Source organism: Heterodontus francisci, chromosome 36 (genome assembly GCF_036365525.1).
Source record: "Heterodontus francisci isolate sHetFra1 chromosome 36, sHetFra1.hap1, whole genome shotgun sequence".
NCBI classification, from domain to species: domain Eukaryota; kingdom Metazoa; phylum Chordata; class Chondrichthyes; order Heterodontiformes; family Heterodontidae; genus Heterodontus; species Heterodontus francisci.
The window spans coordinates 49,811,824-49,830,116 of record NC_090406.1 but is presented as its reverse complement, the minus strand read 5'-3'; positions in this window follow the sequence as shown (position 1 = coordinate 49,830,116).

The following is an 18,293-nucleotide window of genomic DNA, read 5'->3' as shown; positions in this document are numbered from 1 at the left end:
CCTTCTCAAGGGCAATAAATGCTGGCCTGGCCAGTGATGCCCACATCCCATGAATGAATTTTTAAAAAACAAAATACTGCAGATGCTGGAAATCGGAAATAAAAACCGAAAGTGCTGGAAATACTCAGCAGGTCTGGCAGCATCTGTGGAGAGAGAAGCAGAGTTAATGTTTCAGGTGTGTGACCTTTCATCAGAACTGTTCTTGAGCTTCTTGGATAGGCTGGGGTTGTTTCCTTTGGAACAGAGGAGGCTCAGATGAGATTTATTTGAGGTGTAGAAAATTATGAGGGAACTAGATGCAGTGGATAGGAAGGCCCTAATTCTGTTAGCAGAGAGATCAATAACCAGGAGGAATAGAATTAAATTAATTGTTAGAAGGATTAGAGGAGAGTTGAGGAGTAATTTTTTCAGTCAGAGGGTGGTGGGTGTCTGGAGCTGACTGCCTGAAAGGCTGGTAGAGGCGGAAACCCTCATCACATTTAAGAAAACACTTGGATATGCACTTGAGGTGCTGTAACCTACAGGTTATGGACCAGGAAATGGACAATGGGATTAGCTCCTTTTCAACCGGCATGAACTTGATGGGAAAATTGCCTCCTTCTGTGTCGTAAGTCCGTCTTTCTAAATCGCCTATACTCAAGGAAATACAAGCCTCGTCTATGCAACTTTTCCTCCTAATTTAACCGTTTTAGCCCTGGTATCATTCTGCTGAACCAGCGTTTAGTATTCCAGATGGCACTACTAGCACTAGAGCTCTGTGCAGCTGTAACATAATTGGCTCCCCTTGTTCTCCAACCCTCTTGGGATAATGGCCAACATTCCATTAGGCTTTTAAATTCATTTTTGTACCTGCCTACTGGCTTTTAGTGATTTCTGTATATGGGCCCCTATGGACAGAGTTCCATGTAGAGAAATCTCCCTGCTGTTCCACAGTTCCCAGCCTCATGTCATTTAGAAAATACTCCAATCTATCCTACTTATGTCCAAAGTGCCTCACACTTTCCCACATAAAACTCCATTTACCACAGTTTTGCCCACTCACTTAGTCGATCAATGTCCCTTTGTAACTTTATGATTCTATCTACACCTAACTTTGTTTCATCAGCAAACTTGGATATCCAGCTCTCCATCCCTTCAAATAGGTCACTAAATTGAGGATCCAGTACCGATCTCTGGGGGACACCATTCCTAATATCCTGACAATTCAAGTACATGGCCATTATTGCTACTCTCTGTCTCCAACCTCTTAACCAATTCCCTACCCATACAACAAGAACAACAGAAACAACTTGCATTTATATAGCACCTTTAATGCAGTAAAACATCCCAAGGCACTTCACAGACATGTTAGCAAATAAAGTCAGACACCGAGCCACTTAAGGAGATATTATGGCAGATGTCCAAAAGCTTGGTCAAAGAGGTAGGTTTTAAGAAACATCTTAAAGTCCTGCTTTTTGTGTACATTGCCGGTAGATGCCAGTGTTGTAGCTGGAACAGCTTGGCTAGGGGCGCAGCAAGTTCTGGAGCACAGGTCTTCAGTACTATTGCCGGAATATTGTCAGGACCCATAACCTTTGCAGTATCCAGTGCCTTCAGTCGTTTCTTGATATCACGCGGAGTGAATCGAATTGGCTGAAGTCTGGCATCTGTGATGCTGGGGACTTCAGGAAGAGGCTGAGATGGATCATCAACTCGGCACTTCTGGCTGAAGATTGTTGCAAATGCTTCAGCCTTATCTTTCGCACTGGTGTGCTGGGCTCCCCCATCATTGAGGATGGGGATATTTATGGAGCCACCTCCTCCAGTTAGTTGTTTAATTGTCCACCACCATTCATGACTGGATGTGGCAGGACTGCAGAGCTTAGATCTGATCCGTTGGTTATGGGATCGCCCAGCTCTGTCTATCGCATGCTGCTTATGCAGTTTGGCACGCAGATAGTCCGTTGTTGTAGCTTCACCAGGTTGATACCTCATTTTGAGGTATGCGTGGTGCTACTCCTGGCATGCCCTCCTGCACTCTTCATTGAACCAGGGTTGGTCTCCTGGCTTGATGGTAATGGTAGAGTGGGGAATATGCCGGGCCATGAGGTTACAGATTGTGGTTGAGTACAATTCTGCTGCTGCTGATGGCCCACAGCGCCTCGTGGATGCCCAGTTTTGCATTGCTAGATCTGTTCAAAATCTATCCCATTTAGCAAGGTGATAGTGCCACACAACACGATGGAGGGTATCCTCAATGTGAAGGCAGGACTTCGTCTCCACAAGGACTGTGCGGTGGTCACTCCTACCAATATAGTCATGGACAGAAGCATCTGCGGCAGACAGATTGGTGAGGGCAAGGTCAAGTATGTTTTTCCCTCGTGTTGGTTCCCCCACCACCTGCCATAGACCCAGTCTTGCATATATGTCCTTTAGGACTCGGCCAGCTCGGTCAGTAGTGGTGCTACCGAGCCACTCTTGGTGATGGACATTGAAGTCCCCCACCCAGAGTACATTTTGTGCCCTTGCCACCCTCAGTGCTTCCTCCAAATGGTGTTCAACATGGAGGAGTACTGACTCATCAGCTGAGGGAGGGAGGGCGGTAGGTGGTAATCAGTAGGAGTTTACGTGGCCCATGTTTGACCTGATGCCATGAGACCTCATGGGGTCTGGAGTCGATGTTGAGGACTCCCAGGGCAACTCCCTCCCTATTGTAGACCACTTTCCCGCCAGCTCTGCTGAATCTGTCCTGCCGGTGGGACAGGACATACCCAGGGATAGTGATTGCAATGTCTGTAAGGTATGATTCTGTGAGTATGACTATGTCAGGCTGTTGCTTGACTAGTCTGTGGATCAGCTCGCCCAACTATGGCACAAGCCCCCAGATGTTAGTAAGGAGGACTTTGCAGGGTCAACAGGGCTGGGTTTGCCGTTGTCGTTTCCGGTGCCTAGGTTCGATGCCGGGTGGTCCATCCGGTTTCATTCCTTTTCATTGACGTCGTAGTGGTTAGGCACAACTGAGTGGCTTGCTAGGCCACTTCAGAGGGCACGTAAGAGTTAACCACATTGCTGTGAGTCTGGAGTCACAAGTAGGCCAGACCAGGTTAAGACAGCAGATTTCTTTCCCTAAAGGACATTAGTGAACCAGATGGGTTTTTACAACAATCGACAATGGTTTTTTGGCCATCATTAGACTAGCTTTTCATTCCAGATTTATCAATTAAATTCAAATTATTAATTAAATTACATCACACCACTCTTCCACAGCCCATTGTTACGACTGGGTGAGGAAGGGGTCTCAGGCTCCCCTCTAGCCCCTTTCCCAGTTTGGCCATAACAGGGTTTAACTTTTAAAAACACAGTTATTTTAGCTTAACCTCGATGAGTCCTTACTCACTGCTCTCTAATTGTAATTGTAAATGAACCAACCAGACAGGCTCTCTTAGGTTTAAACAAGAAAGATGTAAGTTTATTAACCTTATCACTCTAAATCAGTTAAAATAATTAAAAATACGCGACGCAACCACGCTAGGTTACATATGAGATAAAAACACACACACATAGATACAGAGAAGAAGAAAGAATTAAAGGGGGAGGGTTTGGAGTAGTAGATAGAATTCAGCTACCGTTTTTAGTTTGGATGTAAAGTCCTTGATTGGTGTTAAGTCTTTCAGTTCTCGCTGGGGCCCAGTGCACACTTTCAAACTTGTTTTGCTGGTACCAGAAGGCTGAAGGGGTCCTCTGTCTTTAGGCTTAAGTTGTTTCCATGGATCCCTGGGACTTTGCTAGAGGGTGGGCGGGGGGGGGGAGGTGCTTTCTTCTAGGAGTTCAATTACAGTCTGCCCTTTCTGTATGGCACAATTCAAAAAGTCCCCAGGTTGGCCAGCAGGTTAATCATGTGAACAACTCTTTGTTTGAAACAGCATCGTCTGCGAGGATTGTTGATTTCAAAAGTTGATCCAGTCACACTCAGTACGGGGTGGAGTGCTAGCTCTGACACAGACAGTGGCTCTCAATGTCTTTTGATCATCACTATTGACACAACCCATCTTGCTAATTGAATCAGGGGGCACTCCCTTTGTCTCTCTTTGCAACTGTCTCTCAGAATGCAAATGTGCAGCCATGTTTTCAGCCATTCAGCTCTGTGGTTTTTTTAAACAAGTTATGTTCAATGTCCAGTAAAAGTTCAAATAGTATTCCATATGATGAAATTAATATGTTTCCATTTGGCTGATGTGGTTTCCATCACACCATAAAATTCCACCCCGTGTTTCTGAATGATCTCTGAGGGGCAGAATGTAGATGGCAAATAGGAGGGGGCCAAGGATAGATTCTTATGGTATCCAGAGGTAACGGTTTGAGAGTAGGAAGAGAAGCTATTGCAGAAGATTCTCTGGATACGATTGGATAGATAAGAATGGAACCAAGCGAGTACAGTCCCATCCAGCCAGATAATGGAGGAGAAGGGTTGGAGGAGGACAATGAGGTCAAAGACTGCAGAATAGCTAAGGAGGGATAGTTTACCTTTGTCACAGTCACATAAGATGTTATTTATGACTTTCATAAGAGCCATTTCAGTACTGTGGCAGGGGCAGAAACCTGATTGGAGCAATTCAAATATGGAGTTGTGGGAAAGATAGACAAGGATTTTGGAGAGAACAGGGTAGTTTGAGATGGAGCAGTAATTTGTAAGAATAGAAAGGTCAAGGTATGTTTTTTATAGAGGGAGGTGACAATGGAAGATTTGAAAGAGAGGGTGACAGTCTGTGAAGAAAATGAGTGTGCAGGAACCAAGGGACCTTGGGGATGCATGTGCATAGTTCTTTGAAGGTAGCAGGACATATTGAGAAAGTGGTTAGTAAAGCAAATGAGATCTTGGGCTTCATAAATAAAGACATTGAGTCTTTAGCAGAGAAGTTATGCTGAACCTTTATAAAGCACTGGTTAGGCCCCAACTGGAGTTTTGTGCCCAGTTCTGGCCACCATACTTCAGGAAGGATGTGAGGGTCCTTGACAGGGTGCAGAGGAGATTTACCAGAATGGTTCCAGGGATGGGGGATTTTAGTTACAAGGTTAGTTTGGAAAAGCTGAGTTTGTTCTCCTTAGAACAAAGGAGATTGAGGTGAGATTTAATAGAAGTGTACAAGATTGTGACAGGCATAGATTAATTGAACAAGGAAAAACTGTTCCCATTAATAAATGGTATAAGGACTAGGAGACACGGATTGAAAGTTTTGGGCAAAAGATGCAGGGGGAATATGAGGAAGCACTTTTTCACACAGTGGGTGGTAATGACCTGGAACTCACTGCCCACAAGGGAGGTGGAAGCCGAGAAAATCAATGACTTCAAGAGGAGATTGGATGCTCACCTGAGAGAAATAGACTTGCAGGGCTACAAAGATTGAGCTGGGAGTGGGACTGTCTGTAGAGCTCCGTGGAGACTTGGCATGGACTCGATGGGCCGATTGGCCTCCTTCTGTGCCATGAATGACGCTATGACTCTATGAATCTATGAAACCTCAGGTCTGTGACCTTTCATCAGAACTGGCAAAGGTTAGAAATGTAATAGGCTTTGAGCAAATGAACGGTGTTGTACGATCGCTTCAAGAGTGATGTCCCTTTAAGAACTCAGTATGCTAATGAGCTAAGTACCAGGATGTAGTCATGTGACTAGAAGCTATAGCCACTCTGCAACTGTAACTCTCTGAACAATGGTTCTGTACCTAGTTTGATTTGTATTGTATATACTTGTTAGCTGTTAAGAACCTGTTAGAGATCATCAAAGAACTGAAGCAATGTACCTCATTGTGTTGCTTAAGTTGACACAAAGAACACATGATATGGTGGCAGCTGTGATTAAAAAAATAAGCTAAAATCTTGAAGACCTTGGGCAAAACAGCAAACCAGTGAAGAAACTTTAAAAAAAAGTACCTGAAAAGAGTAAAAGAAATACTGGCCGAAACACTGGAAAGAAGAAAAAACTTACCACCAGCTGAGGGAGACAGAGGCTGCAAATACATTCCTGTGATTGAGTGAGTCATTGTACCGACGGTCGAGGGATCCTGGTTTTAAAAAAAAGCTTTGAAGTGCTTTAAAAATTGATTTTTTAAAAGACTCCATGGGAGAGAAAAAAAAGGAGAAAACACAATCCCTCTCTCAGGCTGATTGAGGTCGGCGCCATGACAGGAGGTGTCCAAAAAAAAAGCGTGGGAAACCCCTGAACACTGTAGAGTCTCCATTGAAGCAGTCAAGCTGAAAAGTCATCAAACCACTCAAACCTGAAGAACATAAACAATCTCCAGCAAAAAAAAACAAAGGGGAAAGCTCTTGAACTGCCTATTGAACAGCTGTGTAAACATACAGGCTAAAGTGCAGAAAGCAAAGTAAACAGAGAACACTGTCAAGCAGCTGGTACTCTCCATCAAAGCAATTAGTCTAAATAAAAGAACTTCTTAAAGAGGAACAGCACAGAGTTAATAGAACAAGTCTTAAACCAAGATAGAAAAGTTATAATAAATACAGTATTGTAGGCACACACACAGCTGAACAAGACTAAATATTGAGCAGAAAGCAAAAGAGCAGAAAGATGGATAACAAATTTCCCAGCATGAACCGAAAGGCCATTGATATCCTATCCAAGTTCAAACTTTTTAAACAGACCAAGTTGTTGTAGGAGAAGAGAAGCAAGCTGTGAAAACATTGATAACAATTGGAAATGAGGGGTGATACAGAATCAATACCTCTGGCTTATCTGAAGAGAACCAGAAAGATCCCGCAAATATACGGAAAGTGCTAGAAGATTAGTGACAGGTAAGAATGAATTATAGAATCCATCGCCTGGAATTGATGTCCTACAGGCAACAGCCACAGAATCAATAGATAAATTTATCAATAGATGCTGTAGTAAGAGCAACGAATGTGATTTTTCAGAAACTGAGCTGTCGGTACATAAATGGAGCTGGTGATTGTCTCAACACCAATTGTAGCATTTCAAACAGACCTCTTGGGGAAAAAGAAAGGTCACAGTATTGATGCACTGCTAGAAGATGGCAGGAAATATGAAGCTATTGTAGTTGGACAACAGGATCTGTAAGCACTAGATTCAGCCGACAGTATTGGCACAGTAACCAGGTCACAAAAAGCAAGCAAGTTGTGTAGCAAGAGTGATTTGTCCCACTCACCGTGAAGTTGTCCTGCATTTCAAGACCTGTGCAAGGTGTGCGATGCAAAAGGACACTGGGCCCGCCTATGCAAGAAATCTGCCTCCAAAGACACAGCCAGAAGTCACAGTAGGACACAAACAAACAGAAGACAGGCACGGCAACAGCAGCAAGGAGAGTGCCAGGGATCTCCATAAACGCAAGCCTATACATAAAGTACACAGACCCGAGACAAGGCTCAGAGTGGAGTGATTATCAGCCAGAACACATTCAGGCATTTCACATTGTGAACCTGACATATTGTGTTGATGACGTCAAACAACTGGAAGTTTTTGCTACTGTCAATATCATGTGTCCAAAACACACACTCTGGGCTAAGATTGACACGAGAGCTAGTGCAAACATCCTACCAGTCTGAATTCTGAAGGATATGTACTGGGGAAATTAATGATACAACCGACAACTGCAATGTTAACTGCATACAACGGGTCACTCATCCCTTGCAGTGGCACACTAACAATACAATGCAGCTATGACAAGTTGGCATGGAAACCCCAAATATTTTACCTGGTAGACACGGGAGGACCAGCAGTGGCAGGACTACCAGCGTGTAAGGACCTCAACATCGCAACCATCCATGAGATCACCAAGCTACCCATTACAGCAGAAGAGACCAAGGGCACCTGCATTGAGTCACAGTCCTTCCAGGATCTCAGTGGTTCTGGTTTGGAGAGTATCAACACCTTCCCAGAGACACCACACCAAGAGAATGAAGATCCAAATCCAGATGGTAAAAGTTCTTTGTCAACAGGCCGGCCAGAAGCTAACGTGACCTGGCGGGGCAGCAGTCTGCGAAGCAGAAGCAGGTACCGAAGGCGCTCCCACTCCACGCTCAACTGCTGCCGCGATTGAGCTCTAGCGAACCAATTAGCGTCTGGCCGGTGGAAGGTCAGCGTCAGCGGGGGTGGGGCAAAATCCAGAAGAAAGTGCTGACAGCCATTTAAAAGGGCTGTCAGCACCTTCAGTGGCTCTGAGAACGCTGCTTGCTTCTCAGAGGACGGTGGGAGGAGCAGGAGCGACATTGCTGACATATAGAGCAGGCTGAGGGGAACAGGAGCTGTCCTCTGACTGAAAGGGAAACCCACCGGACTTTGTCAGAAACCAACCTGAGACATTGAAGGACAAGAACCCACTTGCAGCAATGGCAGAGAGAACCAACCGGGTGACCCTACAGTTGACCTACAGATGACTCCCTGCATGTCCTCCTCCAGACGGCTGAGGCAAGGCGGGAGGTCCCACCAGACAGAAGGAGGAGGCCTCCCCAGATCACCAGGAAGGACTGGCTGGAGGTTGCAGAGGAGGTGAGCAGCTGCGGGGTTGTGAGAAGGACATGGATCCTATGCCACAAGTGGGTCAATGACCTTCTCTGCTCTGCCAGGGTGAGTGGCATATCTCAGTCCTCATTGCTTTGTACTCAGAGGGGTGGGTATCCAGGTGTTGATGCTGCAAAGTAGAAGCCCTCCATCTGGAGTGAATGGCTGCAGCCCTGTCATGGGGCATACGCCGGGCACATCTGAGCCACACAAGGGACCAGAAGTGTGCCAACCTTACACTGGAATGGCAATGGTCCCAGAGGCAGCATGCAACAAGAGGGATGAGCGGGTGTTCCTTCGTCAAGTAACTGAAATGATTGTCATGTGTCTCCACAGGAGAAGAGAGCCCAGATTGCCTGTGAGAGGGCAGGGGCTGGTGGCAGAGTTCCAATCCTTGCCCTTCTCATTGCTGTGGAGGAGGAGGCATTGCTAACTTCTGGTGAGGACAGAGGCCGGTCAGTTGCTGATGGTGAGGCTGGAGCACCTGGCCAGGAGGCTGGGTTCCTCAGAGTGCGGGCATGGCGGGGGGTTGGGTGGTGGTGGTGGGGGGGGAGCGGTTCAAACAATGAAGGTTGTTCACGCGTTCAAACTCAGACATGTGACCACACTGGGGTCTAAGACATATACTTCAGTCCAGAACGTCACTCAGACCTGACCATTCTGTTTTCCCCTGCAGGTGAATCACAGCTGCTGCCAGGTGACATATCCCGGGGACATCTGTCCACCTCTGAGGAGGAGGAGGGGACCTCAGAGGGTGCAGCAACACATCCTTTCCCCGCACCAAGCACCAGTTCAGATGTTGCAGGTGAAGCGTGAGGTGCGTGGAGATCTGGCGGAGTTACCAGAGACAATGTGTGCTCTGGCTTGGATTTTGGAGGCGTCCTTCCAGGCCATAAGTTCTTCACAGTCCCTGTCATCTGAGCGATTGTCTTCCTCCATTGACAGATTGTGACTGCTGTGGAGAGCCAGCTCCAGCAGGCCATGCAGTGCCTGCCAGAGATGCAGATACTTGCACACCATCGTCGTGTCAGTGAGCTCCATGTATCAGTGGCAATGCGAGAGAGGGGCAAGGCACCTGGAGTCTCCTCCAGATGGTCATCCCGCTCAGGTCAGCAGGGAGGCCCAAATGAATCTCGTGATGGCACAGGAGCAACAGCATTCTCCATTTGTGGGCTTCTCTCAGGGCGCTTCTGATCCATACAGTGGCTCCTTGGCCGCTACAGAGCATTGGTCCCAACGATATGGATAGAAAAAGAGATGAGGTCCTGCAGGCTGAGTTTAGGGAGTTAGGGAAGAGATTAGCGAGCAGGACCTCAAAGGTAGTAATCTCTGGATTACTCCCAAGGCCACGTGCTAATGAGTATAGAAATAGGACAATACACCAGATGAATGCATTGCTGGAAAGATGGTATAGGAGGGAGGGATTCAGATTTCTGGGGCATTGTGGACTGGTTCTGGGGAAAGTAGGAACTGTACAGCTGAACAGGACCAGGATGAATATCCTTGCAGGAAGGTTTGCTAGTGCTGTTGGGGATGGTTTAAACTAGTTTGTAGGGGGATGGGAACCTGAGGGCAGTTTCAGATAGGACAAATTCAGGCCAGGGAATGGGACGCAGAAAATTAGCAAGTGACTCTGAAAGACAGAAGAAGCAAAGGTTAAAAAGTGTGCAGCACGAGGATTTGGCAGAATTACTGAAAATAGAGACATGCTGTCGAAGCTTTTCGTCTTGCACTCATCAGGACAATACGCAAGAATAACCAATGTAAGGGAAAACAACAACTTATACTGCATGAGAAGAGAGTGCTGCTTGGTTGGCAAGTGAACTTTGATTGGTAGAGGCATTGCCTTGGCAAATGCACCAGTTTACGGTGACTGACAGCTAACTGCCAAGCTTTGTTTAAAATTTAAACCAGGCAGCTTGACTCTGATTGGCCAAGGCATTGCCCTGAGGAATGAAGCAGCGAATGGTTATGGTCCACCTTTCCCTCTAACACACCATGGCCCACTGGTGCACCTTCCCCCAGTTCTCCATCTCATGCAGAAGTAAAGGTTCACCTCATAGATCATCAGTTACTTGAGACATAAATAAGCCAAAGGGAAACTCTTATAAAGTTTATGGGAAGTTGCACAAAAGTTAACATGAATCAAAATCACACCAGTGAAACCTAAGTGCGGTTACTGTGATTTCTTCAATCTTTTCCGAGTGCTCACGCGTGTCGATTCCCCTTTGCCGTCAGCTATGATGGAGGCAGGTGGCATATTTGTAGATGTGAATGCCCGAAGTTGGATTGACATGTCAGTCGCTGGCAGACTGCATGGGTCATGAAGCTCAGGTCAGGAGAAACGCCTGAGTATTAGAGCCACCCAACTCCTGCAAACCTCCAATTTCTTCCCCCAGTTGCCCCCTCCTCATCTGAGGATGCCTCGTGCTGAACAATTTCCTTGGCATCCAGGGCCTCCCCCTCTGCAGCGTCAGATTAAGAAATGCGCAGAAGACAACTACAATGTGAGATACCCTTGCTGGCGAATACTGAAGGGCACCACCTGAGTGGTCCAGGCACCTAAATGGTCTGCTCAGTGGTGACTCTGGTGGTCGTATGGCTCGCACTATATCGTTCTTCTGTTTCATTCTGTGGGTTCCTCACAGCTGTCATCAGCCAGCTCTTCAGCAGGTCACCCCTGTCGCCAAATATCCATCCTTGCAGGCACTCAGGGGGGCTGAAAATCTTTGGCAGGTGGGAGTCCCGGAGAATGAATGCGTCGAGACTGCTTCCTGGATAACAAGCACACACCTGCAATATACTTTTACGGCGGTCACAGGCAAGTTGCACATTCATCGAGTGAAATCCCTTTCTATTAATGAAGGCCCCTAACAAACCTGCAGGAACTCTGACGGCCGCATGTGTACAGTCAATCACGCCTTGGACCATGGGGAATCCAGTGATGTCGCTGATGCCTCTGGCTGTCTTGGTCTGACTGGCAGAATCAGCCTTGAACTTGATGAACCGGTTGGCCACCTGAATATGACATCAATTCCCCCCCCTTACACAGTGCTGAGTAAATGATTGTGAGATTCTGCACACGTCTCCTGTGGAAGCCTGGAATGAGCCTGATGCATAGAAGTTCAGAGCGACTGTGTTCTTTAGAGCCACTGGCATTGGATGGTCACCCATGCAGTTGGACCTGACCTCCGCTGCCATCATCTCACAGAGATGGCACAGTCTCTCATGACAGGTACCGTTTTCTAAGGCACTGGCACTCTGACATCTGCAGATAGCTCAACCGCGGGTGGTACACCCTGCCCAATGGGTAGACTCATCTCCTCACAGGTCTTTGCTGCCAGTGAACTCTGTGACCTTCTGCCCCTCCCCCTTTACCAGGCTGCAGCTGACCAGCAGGTCTCTGATTTCCTTGGTCACGTGGCCCCCTGTTCCTCCTCGCGACAGGACCCTCCTCCAGAGTGGACAACGCACATGGCAGCAGTGTCCCAAAGATATATTAGGGACAGCGTTTTGCTGCCCGTTGCAAGGACAGGCACTCCCCCACCCTCCCCCACCCTCCCCCACCCAGGATAAATCACAGATACTGTGGCCCAACCAGGAGTATTACTCATTCAAGTGAGCTCTAATGAGCCAGAAATATCAGCCCCGACCTTGGAATTTACTGATAAATACAACACACAAAACAGAAAATTCAAGTACCTCCAACTCCTGCAGTGAGAGAGAGGTTGTCATTCATTAAAGCTGTCTGCATCCCCCTGTGTGACCCTTGCGCAGAACATAAACTGGCACAGGCGACGTAAAATCGCTGTCAATTGGCTTTTTAATCACTTCAATTGGTTGTCAATTGCCTTTAATCAGACGGCGAGTGGCGTCCCCATCTCGCCTGCCATACGACGAGCATAAAATGGGGATTCGGCATCATGACTTCAGGGACTGTTCTGACCTCATCACCCGCCATTTTTCGCTGCAGCCACCTCCGAGGGCACCTGATTAGGGATGGTAAAACTCCGTTCGCAGTGTTTCTTCGCACTCCAGCGACAGAAGAAGAGAATGACGTTGTAACCATTGAGAAGCAAAGGTTGGCAGTGAGGAGCATTGCCAAGGGGAAATCTCCAAAGGTCGGAACCCACTCACAGACTCTGGCCAGTATCAAATGGTGCAGCCTGGAAACCCAACAACAGTACAACTATGCCATCCCTTCACTTCTGCTCTCTAGAGAACTGCCAGCATCAACATGAGCCAGAACAGACAGGTACCTCCATGAGGCCAAGTACTCCTCCCCCTCGACTTTGAGACCTGGGCCTTCAGACACAGAGGATGAGGAGAGGTGAAGGACACACAATATCCTGAAGAAGCAGAGGATGAATGAGTTGAAGCATTGTCTGTTGGCTCTTCGAGATGAGGTGCCAGAACTTTCAACAATGACTAGGCCTCAAAAGTTGTCATCCTGAGAAATGCAAAAGAGTATGTTAGCAGATTGAAGGCACAGCAACAGAAACTGAATGTAGAAAGGGAGAAACTTCAGAAAAAACAGCAACGGCTGAGACGCAAATTCTTCGAGCAAGAGTTGGCAAACCATCGAAACGATATATGGAATCTTAAGCTTCTGCACATGTAAATTTCACAATCTCTATCACTGTGTAAATAATTTTGATGTTATCCAATTTTATGTGTTTTTACTTATAGCGTATGAGACTTATCTTTGGAAAGAAAGGGGTTGTAGTATGATCGCTTCAAGAGTGATGTCCCTTTAAGAACTCAGTATGCTAATGAGCTAAGTACCAGGATGTAGTCATATGACTAGAAGCCATAGTCATTCTGTGACTGCAACTCCCTCGACAAAGGTTCTGTACATAGTTTGCTCTGTATTGTATGTACTAGTTAGCTGTTAATAAACCTGTTAGAGATCTTCAAAGAACTGAATCCACGTACCTCATTGTGTTGCTTAAGTGAACACAAAGAACACATGACAAAAGGGGGCAGGGGAAGAAAAACAAAAGTGAAGGACTGTGATAGGTCGGAGGACAAGAGATTAAATGCCAAAGGTTTCATGGAATAAAAGGTAAAGGGAGTAGTAATAGCCATAGTAAAAGCCAAAGCATTTGGCTAGAGTGTTGATGATAGAATAATGAACAGCTCTGTCTGAAAGCAAAAACACAAAAAACAAGTTTCAGGCTGGTACATGGTATATTGGTTGGAGTCGTACCTAGAGCAAAGGAAGATGGTTGTGGTTGTTGGAGGTCAATCATCTTAGTTCCAGGACATCACTGCAGGAGTGCCTCAGGGTAGTGTCCTAGGCCCAACCATCTTCAGCTGCTTCATCAATGACCTTCCCTCCATCAGAAGGTCAGAAGTGGGGATGTTCGCTGATGATTGCACTATGTTCAGCACTAGGTGCAGCCAACAGTATTGGCACCATAACCAGGTCACAAAGGGCAAGCAAGCTGTGTGGTAAGTGTGGTTGGTCGCACTCACAGTGAAGTTGTTCTGCTTTTCGAGACCTGTGCAAGGCATGCGGTGCAAAAGGACATTGGGCCCGCTTATGCAAGAAATCTGGCTCTGAAGACGCAGCCAGAAGTCACGGCAGGGAGCAAACAAACAGACAATAGGCGCATAAACAAGGCAACAGCAGCAAGGAGAGCTCCAGAGACTGGTGTAAATGCAAGCCGATACACAAAGTCCATGGCGAAATAGACCTGAGACAAGGCTTGGACAGAAGTAATTCTCAGTCAGAAGATGAGCAGATGTTTCACATTGTGAAGCTGACACATCATGTTGATGAAGTCAAACAACTGGAAGCTTTTGCCACTATTAACATCATGTGCCCAAAGAAAGCTGGAAAACATACACTCAAGATTAAGATTGACACCGCGCCAGTGCAAATATCCTACCAGTCCGAATCCTGAAAGATATGTACTGGAGTCATTGGAGATCAATGCTACAACTGACAACTGCCAAGTTATCTGCATACAACGGGTCACCCATCCCTTGCAGTAGCACACTAACAATGTAATACAGCTATGGCAAGTCGGCATGGAAACCTCAAGCATTCTACCTGATAGACATGAGCGGACCAGCAGTGACAGGACTACCAGCGTGTAAGGACCTCAACATCGTGACCATCCACGAGATCACCAAGGTACCCATTACAGCAGAAAAGACCAAGGGTACCTGCATTGAGTCAGTCCAGGACCTACAACAAATGTACTTGGACAGGTTCGACGGCACAGGAGATTTCACAGGGGATGCCGTACTGCACCTCAGAGAGGGCGCAATTCCGTCAATCGACCCTTCCAGAAAATGCAGCGTGCATATTCAAGAAAAGCTTAAGCGTGAGTTAGATGACATGGAATGCAATGGCATCAGCCAGATGTCACGGCAGGGAGCAGACAAACAGATGATAGGCGCATAAACAAGGCAACAGCAGCAAGGAGAGCTCCGGAGACTGGTGTAAATGCAAGCCGATACACTGGTGCAGCTCAATTATGTGCGTACTGAAGAAGGATGGAGCAATCAGGGTTTGTCTACATCCGAGGCGTCTAAACCTCTCCCTAAAGAGATGCCCCCACAAAATTCCGACATTAGAGGAATTGAATCCCAAGTTCACAGGAGCCAAATTCTTCTCCACGTTGGATGCTAAACATGGATATTGGTTGGTACACCTGGCTAAAGAATCTCAGGAAGTCACCACCTTCAGAACGCCATTTGGAAGATTCTGCTTCCAGAGACTACCTTTCGGCTTATCTGTCAGTCAAGATCTGTTTCAGCAGCATATGGACAGAATTATAGAAAATGTGCCTGGATGTATATGCATTGCCGATGATATCGCGATAATGGGCAAAACCAAAGAAGAACATGATCGAAATCTTTACTCACTAATGGAAGTAGCTCGTCATGAAGGGCTTATTTTTAACAGCAAGTAGTGCCAGGTGAATGTAAGTCAGATCAGTTTCTTTGGTTCCATCTATTCAGGTTGCGGAATCCGTCCTGACCCAGGTGAAGTCGAAGATGTAAGGCATATGCCTACTCCACAGGACAAGGAAGACCTCCAGAGATTTTTGATTTAGATTTAGATTTAGAGATACAGCACTGAAACAGGCCCTTCGGCCCACCAAGTCTGTGCCGACCATTAACCACCCATTTATACTAATCCTACACTAATCCCATATTCCTACAACATCCTCACCTGTCCCTATATTCCCCTACCACCTACCTATACTAGGGGCAATTTATAATGGCCAATTTACCTATCAACCTGCAAGTCTTTTGGCTGTGGGAGGAAACCGGAGCACCCGGAGAAAACCCACGCAGACACAGGGAGAACTTGCAAACTCCACACAGGCAGTACCCAGAGTTGAACCCGGGTCGCTGGAGCTGTGAGGCTGATGTCTTGGATTTTTCAACTTCTTGGCACCATACATTCCAAATTTTTCTGACAAAGCATCATCACTGAGAGAGCTCTTAAAGAAAGACATACCATATGAATGGCAGGAGGACCATCAACAGATGTTTGAGTCTCTCAAACAAGCATTGTCAGCAGAAACCTGTACCCTGCAGTACTATGATCCAAGGAAGAAGACAATCCTGGAAGTCAACGCCTCACAGAAAGGGCTAGGAGTGTGCATCCTGCAGGATGGCAAACCAATTGCATTCGGGTCCAAATGTTTATCCTCAGCACAATCCAATTAATCAAACATAGAGCGTGAAACATTTGCTCTGGTGTTTGGGATCACAAGGTCCCACACCTACCTGTTTGGTAAGCAGTTCACGGTGTAAACCGACCACCAGCCACTGGAGATGATCTGGCGCAAACCATTGACAAGCACACCACCTCCACTACAGCGACTCTTAGTGAAAGTACAGGGGTACGGCTTTTACGTCTGCTATAAATCCAGTACCAAAATGGTCACCTCGGATATGCTGAGCAGATTGCCAAACTTGAGCAAGAATGAAGAAGTTCCACTGGATCTACAAGTAGACAGCGTGGACATCGAGGTGGAAGATGTGCTCAAAATTGATTTATTGGTCAGCACAAATGTAACCAACTATAATCAGAAACAGCCAAGACCCACAACTGGAGGCCCTGTGGAGAGTCATCATAGAAGGTTGGCCTGATACGGTAAAAGAGGTGCCAGAAACCCTCAACTGCTTTTGTCCTTATAGAGATGAACTCGGTATCTCAAGAGGTGTAACCTGCAAGAGAAAACAAGTGATTGTGTCTAAAGCTCTCCGACAGTACATCTTATCACAACTTCACCAAGGCTATATGGGTATAGAGCGAACAAGACACAGTTTATTGGCCAGGGATCAACGGTGACATCGAAAAGATAGTGAGGATGTGCGAGGCATGCCAGAGGCACCAGCTACAACAACATAAAGAACCTCTACACCCTCATGAGATTCCGTCAGTCCCTTAGTCCAAAATAGCCACTGATCTGTTTTCAGTTAATGTGAATGGAGATGACTTTATCTTAGTCAGTGACTATTTCTCCAAATTTCCAAATGTCAGACAGGTAAAAGACACTTCAAACGTGGTCTCACAGACACATTGAATGCCATTTCAGTCTATTCGGTGTACCTGAAGAAATTATTTCTGACAATGGGCCACAATAATCGGGCAGACCTTTCAGGGATATATGCGCCAAATGGGGTGTAAACCATGTGACGTCCTCACCACATTATTTCACATCTAACGGTCCTGCCGAGCGAATGGTTCGCACAGTTAAATTGCTTATCCTGAAGTGTAGGACAATGAAACAAGGTTTTCATGTTGCCATGTTACACCTCAGAGCTACACCTATGGATATGGGCTTAACGTCACCAGCAGAGATCATGTTTGGCAGACAAGTGCAGACGACTCTGCCAAGCCATCATCTGTCCAAATTCTCCAAGATGCAGGAAACACTGCTCGAAAAACAGGGGAGAATGAAGATGGTGCATTACCGACATGCAGAGGCGGAACTACCTCATCTACATGTAGGACAAAAGGTCAGGGTCATGCACCCCACTGTGAGAACATGGTTGCTGCAGAGGTCTCTGGAGTGTGCGGTGAGCCTAGGTCCTACGAGATTACAACATCTAGTGGAGCGGTGTTGAGAAGGAACTGAAGCCAACTGACAGAGGTGTGCAGTACTCCAATTACACACGGCGGACACGAGGGAGAACGCTCCGATGGTGGGGGTGTGACAGATCAACAGGATGGCAGACAACGCATTGACAACCTGCCTGCAAACCTGGGAGAGACAAGGGTGAAATCCACATCCCCGGAAGGTTATACCATAACCAGATTGGGAAGAGTTGCCAAATCATCAAAACAATATATGGACTCTTAAGACTCTGCATTTGTAAATTTCACAGATGAGACACAAACTCCCCGAGCAAGAGTTGTCAACCCACCGAGACGGCATATGGACTTCTGAGCCTCAATATTTGTAAATTTCACAATCTCTATCCATGTGTAAATAATTCTGATGTTTTCTAATTTTATGTATTTTTACTTTTAGCATATGAGACTTACGTTTGGAAAGAAGGGGGGAGGTGTTGTTTGATTGCCTTTAAGAGTGATGTCCCTTTAAGATCTTAGTATGCTAATAAGCCAAGTATCAGGATGTAGAACCATAGAACCATAGAAAAATTGCCACACAGAAGGAGGCCATTCAGCCCGTCATGTCCGTGCCAGCTGAAAAAATTAGCCGCCCAATTTAATCCCACCTTCCAGAATCTGGTCCATAGCCTTGCAGGTTATAGCACTTCAGGTACATGTCCAGGTACCTTTTAA